Raw genomic sequence first — 14163 nt, 5'->3', positions numbered from 1 at the left:
AATCCCCTGCCATGAGCAGGGACACCTTCCACTGAAGCAGCTTGCTCCAAGCCCCTGTGTCCAACCTGGCCTTGAACACTGCCAGGGATGGGGCAGCCACAGCTTCTCTGGGCACCCTGTGCCAGCACCTCAGCACCCTCACAGGGAAGAACTTCTTCCAAATACTTAATATATCTAATGTAAATCTCCCCTCTGTCAATTTAAAGCCATTCCCCCTTGTCCTATTCCTACATGCCTTTGTAAAATGTCCCCTCCAGATTTCTTGTTGTCCCCTTTAGGTACTGTAAGGTTGCTCCTCAGTCTCTCTAGAGCTTTCTTTTCTCCAGGTTGAACAAAACTTATCCCCAAATTAGCCTTCAGACAGCTAGCTCTTTTTAGACATAGCATTGCAATGAAAAAGAACGATTGATTCAAGATCACAGAACCTCTTCCTGACTTGTTAAACATCAGCTGTCCCAGAAATCAGGGAAATACTGAGTGATAGGACAAGCGGTAATGGGTTAAAACTTAAACAGGGGAAGTTTAGATTGGATATAAGGAGGAAATTCTTTCCTGTTAGGGTGGTGAGGCACTGGAATGGGTTGCCCAAGGAGGTTGTGAATGCTCCATCCCTGGCAGTGTTCAAGTCCAGGTTGGAAGAGGCCTTGGGTGATATGGTTTACAGCGAGGTGTCCCTGCCCATGGCAGGGGGTTGGAACTTTATGATCTTAAGGTCCTTTCCAACCCTAACCATTCTATGATTCTATGATATAAGGAGGAAATTCTTTCCTGTTAGGGCGGTAAGGCACTGGAATGGGTTGCCCAGGGAGGCTGTGAATGCTCCATCCCTGGCAGTGCTCAAGGCCAGGTTGGACATGTCCTTGGGTGATATGGTTTAGTGTGAGGTGTCCCTGCTCATGGCAGGGGTGTTGGAACTTGATGATCTTAAGGTCCTTTCCAAACCTAACTATTTTATGATTCCATGACAACCATGTGGGGGTGGTTACCTACATGAAGGAAAATAGTCTTTCCCGTGGGCTAGGGATAAACAGGCAAGTGAACTGCCAAAACACTGATTAGGTAGTTCTGCCCTACAGTAAGAATATTTGACCCATTATGCAATAGTCATAAAAGTCATCTGATAAACTTATAAAATAATTAGAATTCCATTTAATAATAATAATAGCAATAATAATAGTGCACAATCTGGAAAGAACGCAGTATTATTGTTATACTTAAGTGTATGTTTGTAGGCCTGTCTGACGGAGAAAGAAAAATAATCCTCACGTTTTTACCTGCAGGTGTAGAAGACTAAAGAATAAGTTCTGTTAAAGCTCTTTCTGATGGAAAAGTTGGTCTATGATTAGACGCACTCTTCCTGAATAGAATGTTATCTGCAGAGAAAGTTTCTGCTTTTCCTTTACAAAATTATTCCCAGATGGAACAATTCTAAAAAGGAAGAGGAAATATTCTCCTGTGAATGTTGTCCCAATGAATGAGATTCACTTCACCTAATTATGACCCCTACTGCGCAAGGTCCCCTGAATTTTCCTTACATTCAATTAATGGAGGAATCACCTGACCAGTTATAGATGTCTACAATGAAATGAATCTCACTCTAAAAGTGCTTGTTTCTGTCTCATTGCCTGTAAATAGAGTCTAGATGACTAGTTCAAATGGGGGCATGTACACTGCAGATATCTAAAATTAGGTTAAATGAATCCAGCCCTATTTGTCATAAGAACTTTAGTTTCTGTTACTTTTGGTCTCTTTCTATTATACAGCCAGGACTTTATCTCCCCTAATACATGACAGATGTTCAGATCATATTTGATGCATTACCTCCTCCTACCAAGACTGAGAACTGTGATGCATTATGTCAGGGAATTCATCCCAAAAATGAAGTTAGGGATGTGGAGTGCCTGAACCATGGCTCCTGCAAGACACTGCAAATGCATAATTTGGAACTAAAGAGGTTTGTTTGGAGTCAAAACATTCAGGGGGTTGAGCAGAAATGGTTTGATTTATCCTTTTTTTTTTTTCCCCCAACCTGGCAGTGCCATTTTGAACACTTCCCCCTATCTCCTGACAAGGCTCCAATTTTCCCAGGAAGTTATTTTCTCTCAGGGAAGAGAATTCAGGGCACTCCAGCTGAGGTCCTGACAAATGTGTGATTTATTCCCTCTGAATCAGCCTCTCAAGGCACCTATCTCTTTCTGTTCGCTATAGAGGGGCGCTACAGAGATTTGAGAGCTCCTAGGCACCTTAGTTGAGTAAAATAAATGATATGAATGTCCTGCTAAGAAGCCTGTACACTGTGGCCAAGATCTTTCAGCATTGATATAGTAGAAACATCAAGGTAGGCTCCCATGTGAAGGCATAAGAGATTCAACCTCTTGCCAAACAGAAACATATAACAGAAGGAAATGCATGATATATGTGAATATATATATATATGTGTGATGTGTTTCTCATGTCTAGTAAAACCATTTTAGTAATACACTTTCAGGGCCTTCTGTAGTAACTACCCCTTCTGTGCAGTTAGACAAATGTGAGTTTGCAAGAAGCTTTAGCCCTAAGTACTACATGCTGAAGCCAGGCAGGACACTAGAGTCATAGAATCATATAGCACAATGCTATAAAGCACATGCTATGCAAGCTGCTCAGTATAAAGCAGCCTAAGACTTCATTTCTGGTAACCTGGATACAATACATCTCCTTGTTGTCCAATGATATTATTATATCACTCCCAGATGTGGAAATTCTGACATTGCTCTACACTCCTCCCCACACTTCTAGCCCACAAGGCAAATATAACTGATTGGATTTATCCTTCTGCCTTGGAAAATGCCTGTTTTACCCATCCCTCGAGTGCTTTAGGCACAGAGAAGAAACACCAACTAGCATTGACCCAGCATCCAAGTCCATGTGTAGATGGCCATACACTTTTCCCAGCTTTGAATATTCCCTGAGTGATAAGATTCTACTTGCAATTTTTATGCCATTTGAAGGCTCTAGTCTATTTTTCTCTTCTGGAAGAAAAGTGGAAAAAAACCCTTAAAGTTTTTTTAGATTCTTTTTTTTTATAAGACAAATATGAACTGCAAGTTTCTGAATCTCCTGTTTGCACCATATGCAGGTAGCTAATATGAAATCTCTGTGTCTGATTGAAATATTTCAATGTTTTTTCAACGCTATGGACTCCTACTCTGCATATGTGAGTCAGGGCCATGTTGTCTTTTTGGTAGAAACTGCTGTTAAGAACTGTTATGTTTTCTGTCATTCCCACAGCTACTTCTGAAATTAGTATCTTCTAAGCCCTGATTAGCCTGATGGATCCTCAGCCTCTCAGATATCAGTCTCAGAGCTGGACAACCTCACTTTCATGGGGTTGTGCAGTCTTTGTCACCTCTTCCTCCTTATCTAATGCTCCCTTAAGGTTTTCTTACTCTTCCCATAGTATATTTGTGCATACTTACAAACATCCATGTTTGTTGTTGGTTATGAATTCATTGGTTTGTTTTTAACCAGATTTGATAGTAGTTTAGAAGGGATCAGAGGTACTGAAGTTATTATAAGTTTTGTAAAGATGGGTATGTAATAAGTGAGAGAAATTTTACAAATCGCCCTATAAATACCTGGCTGAGGGGAAGACTTCAGCATCATCTCGTAAGTTATTGAACAGCAGACATAAAACGAGCAAGACACCATGTAAATGACCAGCTGTGGAAAATCCCCTCCAACCAGGTCTAGCAATTGGCTACCAGACACAGGTTGTAGAAAACCAGAACTCATTAGTTCATATTCTTATGGAAAACAAATTATTTCTCCTTCTTTTTGACTTTTCCAGTTTTTATGGATGCAGATGCTGCTATCTGTGGTCATTTACCTAAAAGCTGTTCTGGGATCTTCTGATCAGGCTGGCAATATTTGGAAATTTGCTGGGTTGTTTTCTGTCTTCTGCAAGCTACCTTGGTTTTATACCTCTCTGTCTTGTCCTTTTATCACATAAATACAGTGAGATCTTGTTGGTGGTTTTTCCTGTTAGGAAAAGACCCTTAAAAACCAATTAGAGGGCAGGTTCATGAGAATGAATCCCTGTGACATAGAGGTGAATTTTGGAGTGAGTCACAAATATTTTCTTTTGGATGCATACCTGTGTTTGTTTATCACATTTCTCAGAAAAAGGAAGGCATAAAATAGAAACTGTAGGGATATTGTTTTGGCAATGTCTCCAGAAACTATGACAAATCACTGCCCATTTTCCATGCAGTTCCTAAGTGAAAGTCTTAAAACTTTTGCCCTGAAGAAGCAGTCTGGTCTGAGATGCAATGGTAGGGACCTGAAACCTGAAAGTCCGGTGATGGATTCAGTTGGGCAGAGTCAGAATTTATACTCTGCTTGCTGTGGAAATGGGGTAGGACCCTGGCTGGAATTTTCAATGATACACTGACTGTGCTCCTACTACATGGTGCCTCAATCGGTAGCCCCCTTCCTATGTACAAGAATCGCACACAGCCTTCTGCATAGGAAGGTTGCTACCTTCCAGTACCTGAAGGGGACCTATAAGGTTGTCGGAGAGGGACTCTTTGTCAGGGACTGTAACAACAAAACAAGGGGTGATGGGTTCAAACTTAAACAGGAAAAGTTCAGGTTAGATATGAGAAAGAAGCTCTTCACTGTGAGGGTTGTGAGGCACTGGAATAGGTTGCCCAGAGAAGTGGTAAATGCTCCATCCCTGGCAGTGTCCAAGGCTGCCTAAGGTGACATGTCCCTGTGCATGGCTGGGGATTGGAACTGGATGATATGGTCCTTTCCAACCCTAACTATTGTATAATTCTATAAGACAGCTTTTAACAACCTCCTTTTACAATTCTCAGGCGAAAAAAATAGTCTGAGGACAGATACTGTGACATCTTTAAGAATAAGAACCCTCCTAACTTGTTTTTCCTTCCTTTCAGCTGAGCTCTGTGTGCCAAGTCAAAACAAATAGGAACAAGTGTCTGATTTCATGGATATGCTTGTAACTTTGAGCACTGTAAAGCTATACCTAGGGCAGCCCAGAAAGCTAATTGATCTCTGGAGTTCCTTGATGGCAAACAAGGCATTGCTCTGGTCCTTTCTGAGACAAGGATGAACCAGGAAAGCACAGATTTGCTGCTTAGCAACAGGACACGAATCTTCATGAACAGGGATATTTCAAATAAATTTAACTGGAGATTGGCAGTACGTACCCATTCACCCAGTCCTTTCCTGGGGCTGAATACTCTTGATCATGCCTTTCCAGCTCTGTCTGAAGTGTCTCAGACCAGTGAAACCTCCGTGTTTCTTCTCTGGAGGCAATCTAAAATCTTACCAAACTCTCAGGAAAAGAAAACAAAAACCAGAATTAACATAATGTTTTCCTTCATTTTTCTGAAGTCTTTTGACCAAGATCTGCTTTTGTACTCCAAAATTAAAAGAAAGGAAGAAATGTCTTCATGACAGGGAGTATAAGACCCAACCACTTCTGAAAACTTTTACTCCAAGCCTGCCTCCCACTTGCTGGGCTGTGTAACATGGGCACACTGGGAATGGCTTTATGCTCTACATGGTGGCACTCTGACTGCTCGATTTCTTCATAGAGGGGAGTCTTAAGCCAAGTCAAGGAAGCTAAGCATCACGTTTAAACAGCATGGACTGGACTGGTTCTTGCATCTTTAGAATAACAATTCTCAATATCAATGGCACAACATTGTCAAATAATGGTCTCACATTTAGGCCACAAAAAGACTAGGCTTGGTTTTCTCAACTTGCTTTTCAGAAGAGCTGTGTAGGTGTTTTTCTTTTGGCTTTAATGAAGGAGTCATCAGACAAGTCCAGTCTGGGGCTTTCTGTAGTAGTCTACAACACTCAGTCTTTTCCATTTCCCTTGAGACTCTTCCAGTGTAATGATTTACTACAGCAAACAAGCTTTGAGTCCATTTTTTGCCTCTTATATCTGTTCCTAAAGCTCAGCCTCACATTTGTTCTAGTTACCTAAGCCTCTTGCCCTTCCTCTGTACTTAGCTCTGTTTCTCACCACATTATCAAATTAGCACCTCACTAACTATGCTGTGGTTGCCTCTTTCCTCTGACCCAGCAGTGTTTACACCAACTCAGTGATGCTTCCCATTAATACTTCCCTTATCCACTGAAGGCAATGAGAATAGTCTCTTGCTTAAAAGAAAGCAAATGCATTAAAAAAAATGATGAATCTAGGTCTAATATGGCCACCAGTAAACTAGAATTCTATGGTTATCCATTGGTGCTGGGAATACTTGTGCTGTTTGAATACACATATAAATGTATATAAAAAGAAATTATGGTAACTGTGGAATGATTCTCAATGTATGAAATACTCTACTGCAGCTTATCAATCTGTGGCAATAGAATTGGTAGGCTTCATACCATGAGTTTGAATGCCAGGATTTCCATATTTGTGTCACAATAACAGCCAACATAAGTGTGGTTACTGCTTTTTAAGAGGATTGTTAAATGTTTGGATTTTTTTTTTCCTTTGGGATGAAAATGCCCATTAGATTAAGGAGTCATGGAACACTACTGAGAAACAAAGTCAGAGGATAAGTATGATCTACCTTTTGTTTTTAGTGCAAGGCAGACACAGATCAAGTGGTTTTAGCTTTGTAGCATATTAAATTATTTAAAGCCTGGGGTTGTGATCTCATCCAACTTTTCAAAGTCAAATTAGGTGGGGAGAACCTTCCCCCTCCAAACATGCACATATAACTCCAGTGAAAAGTTAGAATCGGCAATAAAGGCTATTGTTCACTAAGATCTGCTTGCTTTCATCTGAATTAATGTGGCTGGAGACAGTAGCACTTTCTGACTATTAGGGATAAGGGAGCAAACTTTTGCTTACATTTTACTTTTCAAAAAGGTATTTGAGAGAAAAACGTTAAAATTTGTTGTTTGAATGATGTACATGGAAGAAAATATTTTTGAAAGATAATGTACTTTGGCCAGGTTTCAAATTCAATCTCTGGTTAATAACTAGTTTAAGCATGGGTAATTAAGATGTGCATATTAGAGAGCCCACATGACTTAGGAGCACATCTCCTTACACATCAGTGGGATCTCTGCTCCCTCATCAATGAACCTTTTGAAAGTTTGCACATGCACCAAAACTCCTCGTATCCTTCCTATCTACATTTTTAATTAAACATATACACACATGGGATTTCACAGCCCAATACAGTAATTCTTCGATAGTAATGCCATCCAGTTTTTGTCTCAAAAGCATAGAAACAAGTTCACAGAGAGATGGAAGAGACAGATGGGTGTGCGCGTCATTGTTAAAGAGGATGTATGATCTGGTATCTTCTTCATGTCTGATATATATGCCTCTAATGGCTGCCTTACTCAGGAAAACATATGTTAATGAACGTTAGCTAGGGCAAACGCAGAACACAAAATCTCTTTCAGTTGGTTGCTTCAGAGAAGCTACTTTAAATCAGAAATAAGAACTTGTAGAATATATTCATAAATGGACAACTACTTTAGGACTGTGACCCATCTTCATTAGTAATCAACAGTACCTGGTCTTTCATCAGTTCTTGTTGGACAAGACACAGTGTCATATAGGAAAGCTGAAACATTATGCCTCTTTGAAGTTAGTTGTGAAGGAGATCAGAATTGGTTCTCTAAATTACAGCTTCTTTATCCGTGTGACTTCAGTCTGAATTGACTTTCACCTTGACTTTAAAATGGAGACTGCAAAATATAAATGCAGATAAAAAGAATGACAAAGTAATCAAGCAGTCACATCACATTCTCTCTCTATATCTTCTTTTTTTTTAATGTTTGACTTTTGGTGTGAATTCCAATTCACAGGTCTCTGTCAGGCACTAATTTTCATAAATACAAATGTTACTGAAAACTCAAATACAGTATTAAAGGCACTTATTATTCATAACCTAAGAAAGGACGATTTCTTATGTATAGACCACATTCAAAGAACTTTGCTCAAGAAAAGAACTTGGAAGACTAGTTGTCACATACAATCTTGCAAAAATATAAGTGGAATTTGATTCTATTCTAATATCTTAGAGGGTAAATTATTAATGTTCAGTATTAAAGACAAAATGTGTCTTCTAGGTTAAATACACAGCCTAGCTCAAATGACATTCATATACCCTCATTCTGAAAGTATGAGGAGAAAAAGTCAATATCTTTAGAATGTGAAATGTGGAATGCTAACAGCAATATAGTATCAAGATATGGGCTTTAAGTTCTTAAATACCATCTATTCTCAGGCAATAATATTTCCACATTGCTGTAAGGCAAGTTAACAAATATCAAAACGTCAGTTCGGGAGATTATTTGAAAACATACACTCATATACATGCACATACATACATAAACACACACGCACATGTGAGATACTTATAAACAAATTAACTAAATATGTACATACACACATATGTATATATGTACATATAGCTACATATATACTCATCCCCAGTTTTCCAGAATGTTTGTAACAGACCATTAATATTATGCATACATGTATCTACACACAAACAAATAAAAAGGATATAATATATAGAAGGGTTTTCTTCTTATCCTTAAGAGAGATTTTGGTTTACAGGTATTTTATCACCTGAAGTGACTGCTGTTGTTGCTCTTGACTCTGTCCTGAGCATGTTTGCTATGGGAATCATTGCATCTTTGCAGAAAATCACTTTCTATGACCTAGGGAAGGTGTCAGGACCTTTTCACACGTTATATATTCAACAAATACTGAAATTTTTGTTTTTATAGACATGTGTCGATTTGGTTTTGAAGGAGGAAATATTCCTAGCTGAGAGGCTTTAATGTTTTTTAATTGAACATGTGTGAGCTCACCTCTAAATATTATAACTGGGATTTTCATGGGAGCTGAGAGGATGGAAGGGTCTAGTTTGAACAGAAGGAAGAAGGACCTACAATACAGACAAAGAAAGACTGGAGACTATGGAATGACAAAAATAAAGGCCATTCAAAAAACTGAATCTTTTAAACTGCAGATTGCCTACTTGCCACATTGTTTTTAAAAACACTAGTCCTTTTGGTTTATATTAAGAGGGTATTAGAACAGCCATGGAATACTCAATTAGGAATTATCAAAAAATCGTAGACTCTGGATTTGATGAGTCTTATATAAATTCTGTATGACCTCTACTTCCAGTTACCTACAGCTTCAAGGGTTTGTCTTATTCCTTCTTCAGTTTTCAAAAAAGGGCTTGCTGCTATACAATCTTCCAAATCTCCTTTAGCCTTGAATCTTCCAACAAAACAAAATTAGCTATAAAAGGCTGTTATTCAACTATTTTTTGCCTTTTCTTGGGTTCCCACCCACTGCTCCACCCCTGGCAGTGTTCAAGGCCAGGCTGCATGGACTCTTGGGTGACATGGTCATGTGTGTGGTGTCCCTACCCATGGCAGGAGGCTGGAACTGGATGATCTTAAGGTCCTTTCCAACCCAACCTATTCTATGATTTTATATAGATTGTTATTAAATGTCACTAGTGACCTTTAATCCACCCTTTTTCTTATTATTAATTTATTTTAGCCCCAAGTACATTTCCTAACATACTAATTTGGGATTGATTTAGCCTAATGTCAATGAAGAATCAGGAGCGGTACCTGTTATTTTGTTTCCTATGTAAATTCCAGACCTTACTTATTAAGGAGATTTGAGAAAAGCCACCTTATTTAGGATAGAATTGTGTCTATGTTTTTAAATATTTTGAAACTGTCCAACATAACAAGTTTAAAAGTCACCTTTTTCAACACCAATGCTGTCTTTGGGTACCTTATTTGCACTGTTTTGGAAGAGTTTTATTTCCAGGCAGGTGTTTCTGTAAAATCATGGTTAAAAAAAACTGGCTGAAATTAAGCATCCAAAAGAAGTTTTTAAAAGAAAACATTGATGAAATGATTTGCCTTTTTGATGCATTGCTTATTTGTTTAAAAACAATGAGAACACACTTTTTTTTTTTCTTTTACTCATCTCAGATAACGTATTTGCAGGGAAAATTCTATGTGCTTTGAAGGAAAATTGTAGGGAGCTGCTGTTGTCACTGGTTTGTTAAATGTTCTATGGAGCAATGATAGGGATCTTTCCGTATCACAGCACAATATATGCTTGTGCACCAGCATGATACAGTTTTGCTCTAGAGTGGGATATTTGCTCTTTTTCATGAAAAATGCCTACCTTGAAGAGAAAGAAAAGATTTTTTTGAGTGTTTGCTTATTCTGTAAAGAAATATTGATTCAATGAGTGTTTAGATTTGTTTGGTGGTGTGTTTTTTTTTTCTAAAATCACTAGTAGTTTATTTACTGTTTAGTATGACTTGTAAGTATTGTCAGATTCTTGTAGATTTGGCAAAAATCCCAGAACTTCTAGAATCCTTTGTGAACCCAAGTTAACATGCAATAATAGCCAATTCTCAGATTTTTCTTTCTCCTTTATTCCCTTTTTTTTAACTGTTTTTGTTTGCTTGATTATTTCAAGCTGTAACGATAAGCAGAGCAACATTGATCCATGACGTGATTAGCCTGGCACTGAGCCTGGGTGAGTCTATGTTACTGAAAGGCAACATTAACTGCCCTGAGTATGGTGCCATGCTGACAATATCCACATAAATTTACATCAACTCTTGAGTTCAGGCAGGATGAGCAGCACTAATTGGGAATGGATTTTCCTGGAGATGACAATCAGCTCAGAGGGAGGATAGAGCTTCCACCCTTCATATGACTTCTGGGGAAATTGGAGGACAGAAAGATCCATGTTTTACCACTATGTTAAATGTAGAGGTACTCCTATCCACATGGCACATACACCCATTGTAAGCATCTCTTATTCCGCCCACAATATTCTCATTCTTCATGATCCTTGCTCCTTGCAGTATTCCCAGTTGCCCAAAATGCTTCTGTGCAGGTGTTTCCTCTCCTACAGAGTTATCCATTTCACTCTATCCAATACTTATTTGCATCTCTAGATGCCAGTCTTCAGATAAGGACAACCTTACATAATGTGAACATTTCAGATATCCATAAAAACTCAACATTCATAAGTGGTGATTTTGCTTCCAGGCCTAGTCCTGGTCTTGTGTATTGCCTGTTTAATTAAATGTTTATGAGTCTGGAGCTTTCTCAAGTGTTTCCTTTTCTGGAGTTAAAAAAAGTTAAACATAAAAACACAACTGTCCAGAATGCATAGGTCTGATGCCAGGGTAAGAGGTGAAGTGTTTGCTTGCAACTAAGTCTGATAGAGAATCAAATTAAATCAGACATTTTTAGCATCTCTGGAAACAGCTGATGTAACTATTCCTGTTGGACTTCCAAAACTGATTTTCAGGGACGAAATTCTTCTCACTGAATTTGGAAAAGGGAGAATTTGAATTTGGAGAATGAAAATTCTCGGTAACATCAATGTAGACCTGAACTAAGATAACACTGAGTGATTTTACTGAGATGCTGCAATAGTATTTAAGAATAATACATTTATAATAAAGATGTATATGGGTTTTTTAAAGTATTTTTTAGTGTATTTTTTTAATGTCACTGCATTTTGCAAGCAGTGCTACAGCGTGTCCATCTTCTACTGCTTGTTCATTAAGGCTGCAAATACAATGGACTCAGGGCTGTTTGCTCTGCCCAGTAGTCTGTAAATAACAGTAGCCAAAAAGAAACCCTTCCCTTAACCCAGAAAATATTCCCTGCAGACATGCTGCTACTCTGGAGGAGTCTAGGGAGATTTTTCACATCCTATTGTTTATAGTCTGCAGCCATACCACCTTGAGCTGTGATCTGATCAGAGCTCACAGATAAAGCAGGATACAGCCAGTCCTGGGATGGATGATCTCCAACACCATTCCAGTGCTGCTAGACCCTGGTGCTGATTACTCATTTTATGTTATTTCCCCCCATCATGTCAATTCCCCACTGTGGAATCTAGAAGAAGATCTTTCAATAGAGAGAAGGTGGAACTTGACTACCCAAAGCAATTTTAATCTAACAGTTTTTCTTAAGAATGTGTGCAAGCTAACGTGACAGCTCACTTTTCCAGGAGGGGGCTGGAGCACAATCCAACAGAATTACCTGTCAGGTTTCCGTGGTCAAATTCATGTGAAAATGTTGCATTTAAAAAGAAGATATGAAGACAGAAGGTGAAGAGTTGCCACTTTGGCTCATACCAAAGATTGTTGTTAGCTGCAGCTGTGCCTGCTTCAAGTTATGGTAATTTGTGTCTACAGAAGCAGTCTGGGTTTACTGTAAGAAACTGGGGAACAGTGTAGGAGATCTGGGTTCAAATTCCATGTCTGACCTTGGGCATAGCTCTTCCCTCTCTGAACCTCATTTTATTCCATGAAAAGTAAAGATACTGGTATTTCTTGCATTTATCATCACGAATCTGACTGTTAAGTCCTGTTTTTTTAGTGTGAGTCAGTACACCACCTTGCTCTATGGGGCCACCTTCACAGCTGGGATCTGTTGGTACTCCTATAGCCCCTAGAATAATAATAGTTCTCATTAAGGACTCCTGTTACAAATGTGTTTTATCATGGCTAAAGAAATCCTCCTTCAGATTATTGATTAAAATTAAATCCAATCGCCTTCACCTATGGGCCATAACATTTGCAGGGGGAACATTAAGGGCAGAGAAATGTAAACCAGCTATCTTGAAAGTTTGCTGTTTGAAAGCTTAAAGCTGCATTTGTCCCCTCCCCTCCCCTTATGCACAATTTCGGATCCATTGTTTATTGAATGATAGACTTATTGATGAATTATACTGCAGTGATCCAGCTCAGGGAGGTCAGTAGGGTGCAATTACTAGCAGAACAGGCTTGGGTGTGCTTCTGAACTACTCCTCCCTGCACAGCTCTTTCAGTATGCATATCACATCTCCCTGCTTGTAGCAGGCTGATGAGTGTGTGCAGTTAGTGCAGGCACACACATACTTCTGCGCTTTCCCTGAAAGTGGAGCATTAGCAACGGCAGTCAAAAAGCACCCTTGCTTCTTCAGCTCTGATCCTGGCAGCAACTGTCTAATTCTGTCTGGAGGAACTAGGAGACAGCACTGGAGGCAAGTTTAAAAAGGACCTAGTGACACCCTGCTGTCACATCGGGTTTCGTGAATCGACTTATTAGTAGTCCATTTACAATTACTTTCCTCGTCCCATCAGTATTGTACATTCTTGAGAACGGGCTGGCTGGGAAGGAAGGAGAGCCTTGCTGAAGGTAGGTTGCAGTCTTCTTTACCTTACATCTTGTGCTGAATGTTTCTGTCTGTGCATCTCACTTGCAGACATTCCTGGTCTCTGCAGTTTTCCACTGAGAGCTGCTGGAGCAGGGCTTTAGCAAATCAAAGCAATAGAAATAAATGGACAGGTAACTTTTTTTCCCCCCACTGCCCTTATTTAACCATGCAGACTGTTTGTTAGACGGTAAAATTATACAACTGGATTCAACTTTCAGGGAAGAGGACAACTCTGACTGCATTCTGTATTACAGGCAAATAGGCTGCTGTTATTTCTATCAGGGCAAAAATTCCATTCACCAGCTGTTTAACTGTGGACATGGAACATTGCTTCCAAATTGATGTGTTTATTAAATATGGTCTGTGGATGCCCTGCCAGCTGAAATCTGCATGCATGTTTTGAAACCTGAAAAAAAGGAGACTCTTTCATTAACTTTCAAAATGCTCTGGACTGCAGCACACTTCTTTAGAGAAGAGGAGTGAGCCAGGCTTTTCATTTCACTTAAGTTCTTTTACTGGCATGTATTCATCTGGTAGAAAGTCTTTGCCAAACCCAAGAAGTTTGCTGTTATTGCATTTCCATAAATGTAACAGCTGTGAAGAGAATGAATATTCATAGTGTTTGGATTTTTGCTCCAAAGGTTTTTTATGATAATTCTGACTTTTCAAGGGGATGGGATCTTAGATCAAAGAATTCTGCAGGTTCAGATAATAAGCAATTTATAAGTGTTTCATCAAATAAACATAATACAGACAAGCATGTACTGCAGTAAAGAGCTGACTCTACCTCTTATTTACTCACAGCCAACTTGGTCTGTTGCTTATACTTGTGGATTCTTTTGCTAACAGGTCATCAGCTATGAAAATGAAGTACAGCTCAGATACTGCTCTCTCATGGG

The 14163-nt window shown here is 39.1% G+C and overlaps 1 long non-coding RNA gene across 2 annotated transcripts in view; it reads left to right on the top strand.

Annotated features, from left to right (window-relative positions):
- The first annotated feature begins 12953 nt into the window (after positions 1–12953).
- Positions 12954–14163, top strand: part of LOC133207104 (uncharacterized) — a 658625-nt gene continuing 657415 nt past the window's right edge. For both annotated transcript variants that reach the window (XR_009723950.1, XR_009723951.1), the window contains exon 1: positions 12954–13245. This is a non-coding gene — a long non-coding RNA (uncharacterized LOC133207104). The remainder of the gene's footprint in view (positions 13246–14163) is intronic.

The sequence above is a fragment of the Neopsephotus bourkii genome, unplaced genomic scaffold, assembly GCF_033783945.1.
Source record: "Neopsephotus bourkii isolate Nb327-2 ecotype Australia unplaced genomic scaffold, CSIRO-AGI_Nbou_v1 NB_1825, whole genome shotgun sequence".
NCBI classification, from domain to species: Eukaryota; Metazoa; Chordata; class Aves; order Psittaciformes; family Psittacidae; genus Neopsephotus; species Neopsephotus bourkii.
This window is presented reverse-complemented; position numbering and strand designations above follow the sequence as displayed.